At 39.6% G+C, this 15,800-nt stretch overlaps 1 protein-coding gene across 8 annotated transcripts in view; it reads left to right on the top strand.

Annotated features, from left to right (window-relative positions):
* pde4d (phosphodiesterase 4D, cAMP-specific) overlaps positions 1-15,800 on the top strand; it is a 180,949-nt gene that overhangs the window by 135,028 nt on the left and 30,121 nt on the right. The window lies entirely within an intron of this gene.

Here is a 15,800-nt window from a genome sequence, read left to right as displayed (position 1 = left end):
AGGATTAAAGAATTTATTACAGCTTCAGCTGATGTCAAGCACAGAGCGGGCATATTAAGAAGCTGGGGAGAACTCTTTTCCAACTGTCCACATTCAGCATTGCTTCATAATCTCCCCAGTTCCTATCATTTACTGACACAATCCGCTCATGTGTTGCATGAAACATGGCAGATGAAACTCAGAATAGAGAAACCTCTACAAGCTGTGATCCTACTACTCATTGCAGCATTGCAAACCTACTAGCAATCTGGCAAACAAGAACAAGCAAACACACTGTAGTGTTAGGAAACACATTAATATTCTTGTAATCTACACTCACTGGCCGCTTTGTTAGGTACACCTTGCTAGTACCGGAATAAACCTCTTTTGCCTTCAGAACTGCCTTAATCTTTTGTGGCACACATTCAACAAGGTACTGGATCCTGCTGGAAGTAGTCATCAGAATATGGTACACAGTGGTCATAAAGTGATGGACATGGTCAGCAACATGGTCTGTGGCATGATAACCATGCTCAACTGGTATTAAGGGGCCCCAAAGTATGCTAAAAAAAATATCCCCCACGCCATTATACAAACACCAGCCTGAACCATTGATACAAAGCAGGATGGATCCATGCTTTCATGTTGTTGATGCTAAATTTGACCCTACCATGTGAATGTTGCAACAGAAATGGAGACCAGACAATTTTTTTCCCCCCAGTCTTCTCTTGTCCGATTTTGGTGAGCCTGTGTGAATTGTAGTCTCAGTTTCCTGTTCTTAGCTGATAGGAGTGACACCCGCTGTGGTCTTCTGCTGGTGTAGCTCATCTGCCTCAATGTTGGATGTGTTGTGCGTGCAGAGATGCTCTTCTGCAAACCTTGTTTGTAACCAGTGGTTATATGAGTTCCTGTTTATCAGCTGGAACCAGTTTGGCCATTCTCCTTTGACCTCTGGCATTAACAAGGCATTTCCACCCACAGAACCGCAGCTCACTAGATGTTTTCTTTTTTTGAGACCATTCTCTGTAAACCCTAGAGATGTTTGTGGGTGAAAATCACAGTAGATCAGCAGTTTCTGAAACACTCCGATCAGCCTATCTGACACCAACAATTCAGAGTCACTTCAATCCCCTTTCTTCCCCATTCTAATGCTGGGTTTGAACTGCAGCAGATCCTCTTGACCATGTCTACATGCCTAAATGCATTGAGCTTCTGCCATTTGATTGGCTGATTAGACATTTGTGTGAATGAGTATTTGGACAGGTGTGCCTAATAAAGTGGCTAGTGAGTGTAAATTTATATTTTATGTCCCAATTAAATTAAATAGCTTTTTTCAGACTGTGGCAAGCATAGTTAATATCAACATCTCCGTTGTGATAAAATGTTGATTGTGCATTTATTTTGGTAATTCTTTTTAATAGAAAACAATATTGTGGTATTTTGGTTATTCAACCTTGTTTTGCAATGATTATAATTTAAAAATTGAATCAGAGTGATGCACAGACACGGTTGTCCCTACCCTGTAGTATCACATTTTCCATTGTTATGGCTGCGTAAGACTACTTGCGTAACTTTCTCAGACGCATGAAAACAATAGCGACATGACAGTTCCTTGCTATGATTCTTATTTATTTCAGATAACCATTTTTTGTTTAAATTTGAACTTTCCAAACTTTGCATTACCACTCACACTGCAGCTGCTGCATGCGCCCATTCAGTCTTGTGCTCATCTGCAGGACAGAGGCAAGAAGATGGACAGATCAATAAAAATACAAGGTGGCAGCCAGATTTATTGGAAGCAAGAGGATAGCCGCAGGTGCTTCTCTGAGATCTCATAAATCAAAAGTCAAATGCTACTTTTATGAAGTAGTCACAGCCTGCTTGTGCAAGTAATTGCTTGTTTGTGTGAGTAAGGTATGTAGTTTCATTTTAACATTAAATTTAGTTTGGAATTGGACATTTACCAGTAACCCAAACCTTCCAGGGAATTTTCTGAGGAATACATTTTTTCAGTAACTGACATGTTTTACGTGACCAGCAGAAGACTCCACAGTGTGTTAAGATATACCAAGATGCAGTTAAAGTTGGGATTTTGAAAAAATAAATCTATGAACGAATACATTAAATTGACTTATTTTTCTTATTTTCAACCTTAGATTTTGCAAAGTACCTGTTTTTAACTATTTGATTGGAAATTGACTTCAAATAAAGTTTTATGCAGCTGATGTTTTGGAAAGCATTTTCTGATAGAACAAAGCAGCTCTGAGAGGGAGTGTAAAATTCTTCCACCGCAGCCAAAAAACAAACAGATGTAATGAGACAAAAAGATGGGGAGAGCTGTGTTTCCAGGCAAACAGGGAAGAGGCCTAACCCTGGGGTTTTCATTAAAATAAACTTTGCCAGAAGGGTTTATGCGTCACTGCTCACTCCTCTTAATGTGAGTTTGGGGGGTGGGGACTTTTGTTAGAAGCCACAACTTTAACTCTAGCGGCTAACCCCTGTTCTTTTTTAGTGTTGATTTACCGAAACATATCGACCTCTCAAAGAATTTCTCACTGGTTCTGATGAGCTCATGCTCGCTCAGCTGTTTTTTTGTTCTGCTACGTCCCCAATGATCTGTGTTACAGACGCAGGACACAGAGCATCTCAAATGTAATGGGAATTACCCATTAGTATCAGAAACAACATGCTAATGATGTTGTTCGTCCCATGAGGAAAATGATTTTGACAGTGATACTGATTAGGATTGCCATGATGACGGCAGCGGGTATGATGAGGTAAAGAGAGACTGGAACAACTTAGACTGGATGAGGGACTTCCCTTGACATGCACATGTGTGCACACACTTCTTGGATTTGAATACAATTCTTGCTTGAGGATATGAGGAAACTTAAGAATTAATAAAAAATAAGTTATTAGTTTGTGTTTTATAAATGATACTTGGACAAGTTGGAATAATTTTTCTTTTACTTTATTTTCCAAATTTTGATGATGCATTGTGCTTTCCATACCCAGTGTTTAGTCTGCATATTTTACCTTCCTTTGCATGAACTGTCACATTAGGTTTACTTTCGTATGCTGCTTCATGAGTAGAAACGCCTACCCACACTACCTCAGCTGTTACTCTCTGCATCCATCCGGTAAGACAGGGTTTCCTGCTGCTCTGCAAAAAAAAAATAAAAAAATTCAATCTCAACAGGAATGAACCGTGTATTTTAATGATTATCTACCTCATTTGGCACAAATGGTTAAAAATAAATCTTCCTTCAGCAGAGATTTTTCAAACTCATACTGTTTTCCTTCTTGTCTTTCTTAACGCTGTAATTTAGTTTATTCATTTTAATTCAGGAATGCAAATGTGGATGGGCGTCTAAAAGTTAAGCTGTGATGACTAATTATTGAGGCTTTTTTCCTTCCTGAAAGCAGACTTAAAATTAAACTAAGTGACATTGATTGAAGTTGGAAGAAACTTGGTATTTTAAGATTAAATGGTTTGATGTCTGATACAGTAACATGTACTTATCACTTTATATTTTATTGTTGACTCCCTAAGGCCTATCTGTAGTGGCTTTATTTCCCATCCTTCCTTCTGTTCTGACTCCTAATTTTCCTCATTCGCCACGCTTCCATGGTCACATTATGCTGCCACTAAATCCTGCGTACCTTAGCTAATGATGTTTCTGATGTTCTGGGTTTATTTATATTTCTTGGTGTTATTTTTTTTCCGTCAAATTCTCTGCTGTTCTGTCTCTTCTAGTTTTTGTTGGAGACATCAGGGTTGTTTGCAGGAGCCTGAATGAAAGCCAAAGAGTGTTTGAAATCTTGAAGCCTCATAACTAATCCTACTGCTCGGCTTGTCTGTCAAAAAAAAAATTCCAAAATGAAAGTGCATTTAGATGAATCGTCAACTTAATTGATAGTATAAAGAGCGTATTTGCTTCCATGAAAACTGCAGTTTAATACATTTAAAGCTCCAATAAGCCTGTTGGCTGCTCATTAGAGCTATTGACTGTATGCTACGTTCATACTGAGCACATACTGCACATTAAAGAACGCGCTGAACACTTGATCTTGAACGTGCTTTCATCATATTGTGTTCACACTGAACTGTCTCTACCCGATACTACCTCATTTATTTTCAATTGAAAGAGGCATGTTGTGAAATGTCCAAGCGGTGGTAGCTTTGCCTGGAAAAAGGTATCCGCGCCGGGCTGTGTCGGCTTCAGGCCAGCAACAGCCAAGGCTTTCTCACACAACTCCGGGTGATGCAGCTTCAATGCTCCCGCCGCGTCTTTTAACTTGCTGCTCTCGCTATTTACCTTGTTCTTCCCCTCTGTCATTTTTGCTTGACTGTGTAGTCTTCTTCGTCCGTCCGTGACAGCCAATCTTGCAACGAGTGTCCCCTATCGACCCTCCGAAGAATTTACTCGGTTGATTAATAAGACATTTTACAGGGTCTTCAAACGTAAATAAAAGGTCGAAACTTGATGAAGACGCATCAAAAATAAATCACGGGACTAAATATCGCGATATATCACCATATCGATATTTTGGCACACCCCTAGTGCAAATCTCGCGAATCTTGCTCCAGGCTTTTTCTTTCACAGTTCTATTCCAATTTATTAAAGAATTGGTGTCATATTATTTCGGCCGGGCACAAACCACCAATTATTAATTCTCTTTTATGATCAATTTTCAAACTGTTGGCACTTCTGTGAATTAAAAAGGACGTGACCCATGTGTCACTACCATTTTGAATCCCCGATTCGTCAAAGTTCAACTGGTTCAAGTGTCAACACGTTTAACGGCCACATGTTTTGTATGTAGAGCCCAAAAACAGTGGTAGAAACCTGCATAGCTGACAAAAATGGCCACTAAATTGACTTCATTTCACTGGAACCGGAAGTAAGCCGGTGACGTCAGACTCACTTGGTCCATTTATTTAATGCTACATTCACACCGGCCTTGGAAACACGTGTTCAAACAACCCAATAAAGAATATATGTAAACGCAGGTTTTCAATTTTTTTTCAATTTATTTGTTTGAAGGATAAGCCCCTTGAGATGTGTCATCTCGTTTTCAAGGGGGTCCTCAAACGCAGGTACAGTATATGCGCATTTCAGGTGTCAGTGTTCAAAGCTCTTGTGTTCTCGTCTCGCTATTGTCATGGTTTCAGTTTGTTGTGTCTTGTTTTTCGTTTTAGTTCTTGTCCTGTCCTGTTTGGTTCTGTTTCCTGTTTTATTTTGAAAGGTTTCCTGTCTTGTCTTGTTTCTTGAGTTTTACTTCCTTTTGTCCCCATCTGCCCTGATTGTGTTCACCTGTGTCTTGTCTGCCCTGTCTGTTTATAAGTTCTGTCTCTGCCTTCCTCCTGTGCTGGTCCATTAACTTCTGGTCGTGTGTTTAACGTCTTCATGTGTCTTCGTCCGTTCATGCCATGTTTCATGCCCCGCCACAGTGAGTTTTTGTTTTGTCATCCTGCTCTGCAGCGCTTTTTGTTATAATTAAACCCCTTGCCCTTGAACCCGTTTGCCTCCCGTCTCTGCGCCTGGGTCCTACCGGCTCTCGAGCCTGATCAAAGGTCCAAAAGGTCCTAGTCCTTTCCGCTTCCTGGCAGTAGGCCTCAAGAAAAAGCATGTCCCGCTCCGCTGGGTCCAGAAAGATTGGCTGGTCCATTCTGTCATGTGCGGGAGGCTCGAGAGCCGGTAGGACCCAGGCGCAGAGACGGGAGGCAAACAGGTTCAAGGGCAAGGGGTTTAATTATAACAAAAAGCGCTGCAGAGCAGGATGACAAAACAAAAACTCACTGTGGCGGGGCATGAAACATGGCATGAACGGACGAAGACACATGAAGACGTTAAACACACGACCAGAAGTTAATGGACCAGCACAGGAGGAAGGCAGAGACAGAACTTATAAACAGACAGGGCAGACAAGACACAGGTGAACACAATCAGGGCAGATGGGGACAAAAGGAAGTAAAACTCAAGAAACAAGACAAGACAGGAAACCTTTCAAAATAAAACAGGAAACAGAACCAAACAGGACAGGACAAGAACTAAAACGAAAAACAAGACACAACAAACTGAAACCATGACAATAGCGAGACGAGAACACAAGAGCTTTGAACACTGACACCTGAAATGCGCATATACTGTACCTGCGTTTGAGGACCCCCTTGAAAACGAGATGACACATCTCAAGGGGCTTATCCTTCAAACAAATAAATTGAAAAAAAATTGAAAACCTGCGTTTACATATATTCTTTATTGGGTTGTTTGAACACGTGTTTCCAAGGCCGGTGTGAATGTAGCATTAAATAAATGGACCAAGTGAGTCTGACGTCACCGGCTTACTTCCGGTTCCAGTGAAATGAAGTCAATTTAGTGGCCATTTTTGTGGCCATGTAATAAGAACATTGCCTTGTTGGAGCCAGACGTCAGTAAGGGGGAGTGATTGGTCCAAGTTGGCCTGAGTCATCATTTCTAGGCCAGCCACTCTCTCACTTATCCGGATTGAGCTTGTTAGAAGAGCACATCCCTACATTTGAAAGCGGGCTCAAGAGAATCTGTCAAATGTTCTGAATGTTGGACGTGAAACTTCATACTTTCATTGGCCAGTTCATTACTTGAATTACTGGCTCTACTGAAAAAATATTTTTTTAAATAGTATTGTCATAAACATGTTAGGACAGTTGGTATAGCAAGAGTGGTTACTCTGACATAATTACAATTAGACTTCTCAATAGAAGTCTATGGGGTTTTGGCTTCTTGGATCCAGCGGGTACTCATTCCAGTTCTCATATACTGTCAATGATGAGAACAGACACTGTAAATACTACCGGTGCTATATTTGGACTTTGGAAGTCATGCCCTCCAAAGGGCTTAGTCATCTTTTCATTGTCCTTCATAGGTTTGTCTGAAGCCCCACCCCCTTTTACCCATGTACTTTTAAAATGCTTTTGTTAAAGTATTTTTTAATAAATACATTTTTTAACCTATAAGTGCTAACCATTTGCAGAAAAAAATGCTGAATAGCACATTCACCAAAATGTTAAAAAAATGTATGTATTTATAAAAAGCATCTCTTGCCTTACGATGATAAAGTATTTACACTACATCAATCATTAAACTCAAAGCAGGTTTTATAAATTGATTCTGAGTGTGCTCTGTTTAACTTTGCATGGTCCTCCTTGGCAGCTACTGTGACGCAAGTGTTCCCAGGGTTTGCTTGGAGTTTTAGGTCTAATCTGGATTACCTGATGAAGGAGGCATCCTTAGCTCACAGCGGCAGGGCATTCCTTTCGCACGTAAATATGCGTCTATATGCAGCTTTCACACCCTTGACCGCCCAATGATGTCATAGGGGTTTTAATGAGAGATTAGTGTGACATCACTGGGAATGCTTCCAACTTAAACCTATTAACCTCACCATTTGCTCGATGTGCACTTGAGCGGTTTGTGTCTGTGTGATTTGTTAAAGCCTCCTGAGCAAATTGTTTGTCTGTCTGCATCCTTCTGACTGTTCTTCGCTGTATTACTGCGTCCTTAGACTGTCTGGTTGTAAGACACAATCATGGGTGTGGTGTCATCAACAATGTTGTTGAATTAACAACAGATCAAAACCAATATCAAGATAGCATCGTTCTGTTTCTAACCCTTAACTCACGGTTGCATCAAACAGAACACAGCACAAATGACGACTTGTCGTATTTCAGGCAGATACTCGCTGCAGTGTTTTACAGGTAACTACCCTGGGGCGGTTCAGTCAATTAACTCACCTGCTCAGCGTCCTATTTAAGCCCAGGTGCGCAGCTGTTCATTCTCTTTCTCACCTTCAGCGCTCATTCTTTGCCCCTCCCTCCTCCCCGGCTTCCATCTGTGGGCTCCGTAAAGGGGGGTTCTGTTACCCGAAAGTATTATGGAAATTTCTCATCGAATTGAACGGAGCCTTATGCCAAACGAAAAGTTGTGAATGCCAACTTAAAGAATGTGGAAAATTAAGTATGTCAAATAAATATTTCTTACTGCAAGAGTTGTCTGACTGAAATAGTTAAAAGACTGTGTAATTTCTAAAAGTTTTCAGAAAATATTGAGTTTTAAATGAGAAAAAGAAATATCATTCAGAAATACCTCTGGGCCAACATTACATCAACTTCCTTTGGTGTTGTTTTAAGGTAATGAAACCAACAATTGAAATTAAAGAGTAGTGGTAATATCCCAACTTGACGTATTTTGTGAATTTGTGACAGGGGGAAATCAGAAACATTGCTTTCAATGAAAAATCTATGTAAACAGGTGTTTGAGCATCTACGCTTAAAACTCTGTCATTGATACACAAGTTTGTAGCACCTTTTTCATCCGCTGAACATGCATCAAACCATGTTGAACTTTGATCAATCAGGGACTTTGATTTGGTAGTAAGGTATGGATGGCGTCTTTTTTAATTTACTGAAGTGCAATTTCAAGGAGAAATTAATCATTTCAGTTTTTGCCAGCAAGAATTGTATGACACCAAGTATTTCATATATCGGAATAAAGCTGTCATTGAAAATCCTGGAGCAAGATTCAATGCTTCGACCTTTTGCACCACCTATAGGTGGTGGACATGCTCCAGTATCCCATAGCGACAGTCATGTGTGAACAATTCCTTTACTAAATGCACAGTGTGAACGTAGCATCCAGAAAGCTACTTCCCAGCACTTTGTGACGTACTGTATTGCTTTTCATGGTCTTAGTACTTAGGATCATATGGGGAGCCCACATCGTCATCAATACTGCATGAATCGGATGCTGTGTTCATACTATTGATTGTTGAGCTCAATCTCTTCTGAGATAATTTACAGCTGACTGTCAGTTGGATTAAAGAATCACTCATAGGAAGCAGGGATTTTCAATCCTTTTTGTTGTCATATTTATATCCACAAGAGTATTTGCCAGATTGGTTTCTATCGTGCGTTTGTCTCTGAGGTCTGTGACTCTAACACAGGCTTCTTCCAGCTGGTTGCAGTGGATGATTCTCACATTCAACCTGTCCAGCATCACTTCAGCTTCAACACATCACGACGCCCTCTCTCTTCTCACTGGCGCACTCCGCTGTCAGTGTATGCAGCAAAATGTGCTTGCACTCAGAAAACGCACCGCATAAGTAAGTGCTTTTGCTGGTCCCATGTACGGTGGTTACCCTTCTCCACTGTTGTCCTTTCATAGTAGTGAGCTTTTATATTCTCCTTTGCACTCTGGTGAGCCTGTGAGACAAACAGCTCAAATCCTCTCCAGCCTGTGAGTCAGCTTGATGTATAAATAGAGCTCAGGTAAGTCATGCACGACTGCTGCAGCATTGAGCGGCTGCTAGTAATGAATATCTTACTCAAAAACTAGTGACCCATCATAAAGATCTGTATTAAATGAATCTTCCAAAAAAATTATGAAGATTGAATAACTTTACTTTTTCTGTTTCTGTCCATGACCATGTCATTCTCAATCTCTCATAACCAAATCTGCCGTCATGTCCTTAGCAACTGAGGACCGATTGGTTGTGAGGACCTACCTGTCCCTTTTGAATTCTGCCAAGTTGCCATGGCGACCACATCATAAACATGAACCTAGCAGGGGACTGTGAAGGCAGGCAAGAAGCATGAGTCTAGTTGTGGCAGAGGAATTGTTCATTGGCACACAAAACAGCTGCGCTCGTTGAAGCAAGACTGGCTAATAGCTGTAGCCCTTTACGCAAATACAGTGCCGTATGAATCTCAATTACCTTTCTATTATTGCCTCCTAATAACATTACCTTTCACTGATTTACTTACCTGAAAACAACTATGCAGTCATGCTGATAATTAGGTTTAAAGCAGAGGCAGCGGACATGCAGTTGCCAGAGCCCTCATCTGCAGCAGTACCATGACTTATTTGTTGTCTTCACACCTTTTGTAATAGAATTCTGGATGCCTGCATGCATGTGCTATGCTGGTGAACAAGCAGCTGGAGCACTGTGCTTTGTAACAAAAAGCTATGTTCCTTTATGAATTAATGCATATTTTATGCCTCAGGAAGGAGACAGTGTGAGCAACACAAGACGCAATAACTACTTCTGTTCACTTTTTGAAGCCATGTTTAAAAGATAACCAAACGGCAGCTTGGTTTCAATCCCATTACAGTTGCTAACCATGCAAATAGACATGCTACAAGGAGACCAAAACACTTCTTCAGCGAGTTATTCTGATTTAACATCAATTTTAGCGGAAAAGGAATTGCATTTTTAATGTGCTTAAATAGACATGAATCCCTAAACAATTGCAAACACTTGTTCAGAAGGTGGAAAAAGGTTAACACTTTGGAATTTTACGTGGATGCTGATTTAATGACGGGCAACACTACCAAGATGTGTTTCATAATCTTATTCAAGCTTATGGACAGTGTTCATTTTAAAAAAATGACCTCATTAAGTAAAGCTGATGTTTCCTTTCGTCTGTAAATATGCGGCAAATGTGTTCATTTTTGCATGAACACATATCAGATCCAGCGGTTTTGCTTTTGTGCAGCTGCGAGCCTCCAGGGCTCTCTGAGTGACGACAGTCGCCTGGCGCACCGTCTCAGCACGTCACTAGGACCAATGGTGTGTGGCCAAACCAGCAGCTGGGCAAACGTTGGTCTGTGATGTTTGTGATGCTCTGCATGATAAATAGGAGTCCTTTTGTTTGTCGTCTGTTTTATTTTAAAACATGTTATTTATTCACATATTTTGGTGTGCACCCTTTTGTTGTAAGCGCTCCAACAGCTTTTGGGTGTGCATGGTTGGCTGATGTGTCATTGCATCTGTAATTCTGACAGCATCCCTGTCATCCCAGGAGCTGTCGTTACATGCTGGCTGCTTCTGTCAGAGGGGAGCAGAAACCTCAACTCCAAAGTGATTTGCCGCTCTTTGTGTATGCGCTGAAAAACACCACCAATAGCTGAAGATTTCCCACAGGGTGGACTGCCCCCTGCTGGCTGTTGATATCTGAACAAGCGGATTTTCATCAGTTCAGAAAGCAGCCTTGCCCACAAACTGTAGATGTGTCTCTTGGATAAGCTATTTTTTTTTATCCCATCATTATTGTTTACTTCATTAATGAGCTGTAAAATGGGATTTTACAATGCAACGTGTGTAGAATATTTTACTACCTTTGCTGACCCCTAGTGGTCAGTAATGCATAGTACAGGTTTGGGGGCTGGAACAGTTCTTTTGTTTCAAACAGTACATGAGTATTTTGTGAATTGATGTACAAGTGTACGACAGAACATTGTATTGTCTCCAGTTTCCTTTTTAAAATCAAATAATTTAAAAATAAAAACCTTAAAATGACTATTTCTACTAGATTTGCATTAAGTCTTAATGTGATTAGGGTTGTACTTTTTAAACAGTTTTAAACTTTTATTGAATATTTAAAATGCTTTGAGTACCTTTCTTTAATTGGTTTAAATACTTTTATTACTAAATAGTTCAGATTTAACAATTTGCTTTGAAACTCTTATTTTTTTGATAACCCTCGTTTCTCATTATGTGAGGAAACTAAAAAACAAATAAGTAAAGCAGCTTTTTGATGAAATTGAGGAATCTGTTTTCTCACCTTCTTTCCTTATCAATAGTAATCAACCCTGATTCATTAACAATATATCGTGTCAAATAGAAGTACACTAGAGGTACATAAAAATGTTAAAACACTACATATGAAATGAACATTACATTTAATGTTTGAAGCAAACACAGCTTTTTAACCTGGATATAATATTTAACCATTTTTACGCTGGAATTCATAGAAAAATTGTATTCCATCTCCCTCTAGTGCTTATTTGTAGAACTGATCAGACTTAAGTCTCTTTTCATTTTAACCCTTTATGCCCTCCTAGACACTTTAATATTGGGAGTTGGGTCATCTAGACCCACTAGACAATGCGCTGAACCTTTTTTCTTCAATGATTTGTGAACCTCACTGGTGTCCATGGATTACATGAAATCTTTCCACCTTTATCCACCTTTGATAGCTTTAGATACCAAGATAGCACAAGGCTCTGACCCTATGGTGACAGTATTTTAGGAAACACATAGTTTTGGGACACTAAAGCATGTCTGACACTCATTTCACTAACTGGATCAACACATTTACAGAAGAAGCATCGTACTCGTCTGAACTCCTCATCTCAGGCAGACCACAGAGAACAGTTATTAACTGAAAGCAATCACCTCACTAAAAAATGCTCCCAATTTATGCTAAACTCAATCCGTGTCATGAAACCAATGTTGTTTTTTTCCACCGGCGTGCCGTCTGTCTGCTTTTAAACAAGTACATTTCAGTCAATACAGACTCTCTGCTGGTGTTTGAGAGAAGCTCAGTTAGTTTGCTTTACCCTCGCACTTTGCTCCTCCCTCATTTGCATCTCTCTTCATGTTTCTCCATCATTTTTTCTTCTAAAGTCACACCCATTTGGAGCTGTTCTCCGTCTCCCCCCCCCCCCCCCCCCACAAACGCGTCCCTCCTCTCCACTTCAGCTTTTATGAGATTCGTTTCTCCATCCATTCACCTCCTTCCTCTGTGACAAGACCTCAGAGTGTCTATAACTGCTCATAAACAATGAGTTTGCCTGTGAACTCAGATTATCAGTCTCTGGAAAGGATAGCACGCTACCGCCACGCCTGCTCCAACGGCTCACCCTACGCTACGAACAAGCCCATCGACATTAAACCGCGGGTCAGGAGAGGGTATGGTTCTTCTGTCAGTGAACAGAGTTCATCTGGTGTTGTTCCGTATCCTTGTTCTGTCTGGAAGGCTTGTCCGATGAATTCCACAAATGTCTTCTTATAATATATGACTGACCTCCAGGCCTCGCATGCATGGTCAATGTAAACCAGTTAGAGAAGTTAAAACAGGCATTTTGTAAAAATCTAAAAGGAAACTCCTGTTTTTCTTTGCATTTGTGTACCTTGATTATGTAATCTGCATGAGTCTAGATTTATGGATTTGTATGACTTGTATTAATGTGTGTGAGTGTTCCTTCTTATCAGGACATAAACTGATAAATAGGTGCATCCAGATAGAGAAAACAGAACTGGAGCTGTGCTCACATATGAGCGTTGTGTAAACTGCCGTTGCTTGGTGGCTGGTCTTGTTGTTAGATTCTTGTCATTTTGCTGTTTGGTCGGCTGGACTGTTGTCGTGCAAAGTGTGTGTACGTGCAAAGTTGTGTGCATTTGCTTTCTATTAGGAAAAGCTCTCCTCCTGGTGTTTCATAAAATACAGCTAAGAGCAAAGTAAATGCCCTGTAAGCAGCTCCATCAAGTCGCTGTCCGAAAGCGTGGAGGGCTGCGTGAGCCAGCTTCTTTCACTAACAAGCAGAGGGCATGCCAGTCATCAGAGCACTCTCTGTCCATTAGGGTTCAAAATGAACATTTTTAAGCCTTGTTAAGCCCATTTTTGCTTTGCATTTACAGAGTTACACGTATTCCACTGCTTTTAAATGCTCCTTCATCTGATGCACGAATCTGTCTTTTTGTGTTACTAAAATGTCTGAGGGGCTGTGTTAATTGTTGTAGGTTCTTGTATGCCTGCATCCACTGTGTGTGTATGTGTGTGTGAAATATACCTATATAGAAAGCTCACGCATATACGTGCCTCGTCAATACTGTGACTGAGCCATCTGTGCTTGACTCGCTGTTCCCTACTTAAGTGGCATCTGACTGCGGTCTAATGAGTCTGCTCGTCTGTATTGACACTGAACATGAATCCTGGTGGACGACTTCAAAGAAAAAAGACCTGTCAATAATTGTGTCAGTTTCTGTATTCACTCAACCACTGCTGCCATGACCTCACTTCAGGCACTAGGTGGCAGCAGTGTTTTACAAAATACTAAAAGAAAATATTATAGTTTTTGTTTCTTAGATTATCTTAGTAGATGTGCACTATTGTAATAAACTGCTGCCATAACCCCACTTCAGGCACTAGGTGGCAGCAGTGTTTTACAAAATACTATAAGAAAATATTATAGTTTTTGTTTCTTAGATTATGTTAGTAGTATATGTGTACTAATGTAATAAACTGAAAATAAATCAAATTAAGTGGTTTTATTTAAAAACAGACTTAGAAAATCTGCAAAAATGTGTTTTTAGCATGTTTATTTGAAACTACTTGGCTTCTAAATCTTGTAGACCTGCAGCTATTTGAAATCTAATTTGCCAAGTACTACAGTAAGTTAATTGTCAAACATTTTAAAATTAGGATAAATTGTGCTGTTGGTATGGTGTGCTTACATACATGTTGATTGTGATCAAAAGACAGCAGTTGGGCAATTTTTCCAGCGTTATCATGGCATGTCATCGGCTGTTTTTTCCATTTGTGATTCATGGACTGTCGATTTATCTGCCCTCTTGAGAAAACAAAATGTTTTATTTTGACTGTGTGGAATGTGAAGACTTTGGTAAAATTTGCACTTTTTGGACCAAACAAACCCCCTCTTTCTCACAGCCTGCTTCAAAGGTATTGAGTTCTCAGTGCATTGAAATGTTCATACTAGTTTTGTTTTTCAAGGGGCCTGTTCAAATTATGCTTTGGTCATTTTAATGGTAACTTCTTGCAGCTTCTGATCTTGCTGCTTTGTAAAATCTACACAGCAATTCGCAAAACCTCATCAAACCATGTCTATCATCCTGTGAGTCTGTCTACTTTATTTTGTGACAAAAATCTTACTTTCGCATTTCCTGTCTGCAACCATTTAATTCTTATCACTCCAAGAACAAAAGACATCCATCCTGCACTTACTAGAAAACTCCTCTAAAGCATAAAGTATTCTTACTGTTAGAAGGATCAAAGTGCTTGGAATAATGTACAATCAGATAGTGTTCCCATTTTGCTTTTGTCTTGGGTTAAAGTTTTTAATCTTTCAAAGCACAAACCTTCCTTTTAATCAATGCTTCCTTAAAAACCAAGTAATTAAATCTGACTCATAATTAAACAATGTGTACACCTAAAAAAATTTCTATTTTTTAATTTTTTTTAATGGATTTGTGGCAATTTCCCTTTATAGTTTTCTTTTATAAAATTTATACGTGTGAGAAAATGCCGGGGTATACAGTTAATACATCTGTCTGCTTCATAAGACTTAAAAAAATGACAAAATCAATCAAATGTATCAAAACTGAATCAATATAAAAGCTTTTGTAAAAGAATAATTAGTCTCGTTGAGTCAAAATAAAACTGCGAAAATTAAATATATACATATTGTTATTCAGATTGAGCCCTCAGCACAATTTCACTAAAAGCTACTTGTGCTTAGGAGTTCCTGTGTACACACTATCAGACCTCCAGCTATATGATGTCAGAAGATGATTGCCATGGCTTTTTTTGTTGCTTTTAAGGCTTTGAGAGTATGGTAGAAAATCTAGGTCACAAGTGGCCTTGTTTTGGCCTTTCTTAGAAGCTTAACTGGACTTAAAAAGAACACTTTGCTCCACGCTTCTAGTTTGATATTCTCTGTGAAAAATGTAGAAGTTGCAAACTTAGGAATTCATTTTCTGCTAATATCTAAATAAAGCATTTTACATATTAATTTGTAGTTTCATATTATTTGCATGCTCATTTTACAGTTTATGTGTCTTACTTTGTTTTTTTAAAACAGGTTCAGTCATTTTCCTTACCTGTGTTTGCTTTGTTCTCATGCTTCCACAAACAGATCATGTTTTCCTCTCATCCCCTCATTCAACAGCTCTACTCCTCAGAATCTGCTGTTTACTGGATGAAACGTTGCCACTTGATCTGTTGGGTCAGAGTGCTTGGCCGTTTGTTTTTGGTAGCT

This window comes from Oryzias latipes, chromosome 9, assembly GCF_053564925.1.
Source record: "Oryzias latipes strain Hd-rR chromosome 9, Olatipes_Hd-rR_3.1".
NCBI classification, from domain to species: Eukaryota; Metazoa; Chordata; class Actinopteri; order Beloniformes; family Adrianichthyidae; genus Oryzias; species Oryzias latipes.
The sequence above is the reverse complement of the archived record's forward strand: the minus strand, read 5'-3'. Positions and strand labels throughout refer to the sequence as shown.